Raw genomic sequence first — 1,503 nt, 5'->3', positions numbered from 1 at the left:
CCAACAGCCGGGTATGTGTAAGCCAACAGTCTATCCAGAAGACAGGTAGTCAGAATACCTTGTAAAGGCAGCATTGTGTGCAATGAGACATTCAAGCCCATCTCTCATCTGACTGAGAGCTGGTAAGCCTCAAAGTTGCCTAATATGAGGTGGATAGCTTGGGGGACCTGCACACCTAGACAATTATGATTATGGTGACAAAAATTTCTCTCACTGCTTAGGTGGGGTGCATACAAATTTTCAGTTTTCTAATTGTCCTAACATTTATATTCAATAACCTTTCTATACTGTTTTGTCATGTAAACCAATTTGCATAAACATGGGCATATGGGAAAGACATGCAAATAGTGTTTCAGCTTAAAAACAGATTCTGCTAATTTTCATGTCTTTCCCATATGCCCATGTTTAAGCAAATCGCTTCTCGGCCTTTATGGCTAAGATCATGTGTAGTATCTGTTCTTATCAGTCTGCCTTGACTTGCCGGCCCAGGTCCTTGTGGGTACCCCCTGCACTCTGCCTTTGAGCATCATTGATTAAATTCAGCTTCAGCTCACTTCTGCTATTGGGTGTAGAGCTATTACCCAGGGAAAAATAGTGTTATGGTCTTCGACCTCCTCTTGGCCTGTGGCTTAATAGTCTTGGTGTACGACATTAAGCAGCTGAAGACGACTATTGGAAATTTCCTCCGACTGCGATCACAGAGAAGACTTTGCGAAGACTCGACAAGGAACCCCGACGAGGACTGAAGACTTCGGCCTCGGGGGGACCCCGACGAAGAAAATAAGCTCGGCGAAGATCTCCCCTGGAAGAAGCTCCGCCCAGCAAGAAGGAATCTGCATAGCCCCACCCCCTGTGGCAAAAGGTCCGCTTTGCGAAGCACCTTCAGGGAGAGGAAGGCGAGAAGGAAGAAGACATGGTCTCAACCTCCGAGCTCACCAAGACCAAGAATTATGATTCAGAAAAGAAGAAGGCGGCAGAAGAGACCCACCAGGATGCTTCAGCCTCCACATCATGGGCTTCTGACCCGGCGGCAACCACCCATCCGAAACAACAGAATGGCAGGAACCAAAGCCCCTGCTCCCCACCCCTGGAGCCGTGGAAGAGGCAGACAGTTGTGCTGAAGCTAAAAGAGGTGGACGGGAAAGTGCCGGACATGAGCCAGGACATGTTTGGCAAGAAGATGGTCCTGGAACATGAATTTCCCCCTCTTGCATCCCCAGGTGTCAGCCAAAGAAAAGGGAAGAGAAAGGTGAGGGACAGCCCCATCGCTGACCACTCCAAAAAGAAGATGGTCGAGGTAGCGGAACAGTCACTAAGAAGAAGAAGAAGAAATGGAGCAGCAGGTGGAAGAACCAGTGGCCGCCAATGAGGCACCCGGCCAGCAAAACCTCCAGACCACTGAAAGCCTCAATGAGATCAACGTGGAGGAAATAGTGGCCACCGGGGCAATCACAGATTCGCAAAAACTCCAGATGACCATAGCAGAGATCGAAGCCCAGTTTC

At 49.0% G+C, this 1,503-nt stretch overlaps 1 pseudogene; it reads left to right on the top strand.

The window, feature by feature from the left end:
* Positions 1-413: 413 nt before the first annotated feature.
* Positions 414-616, top strand: LOC120996701 (annotated as a pseudogene).
* The last annotated feature ends 887 nt before the right edge of the window (positions 617-1,503 follow it).

This window comes from Bufo bufo, chromosome 3, assembly GCF_905171765.1.
Source record: "Bufo bufo chromosome 3, aBufBuf1.1, whole genome shotgun sequence".
In the NCBI taxonomy this organism is placed as follows: domain Eukaryota; kingdom Metazoa; phylum Chordata; class Amphibia; order Anura; family Bufonidae; genus Bufo; species Bufo bufo.
Note: the sequence above shows the minus strand (reverse complement) of the source record. Positions and strands in the feature narration are given on the sequence as shown.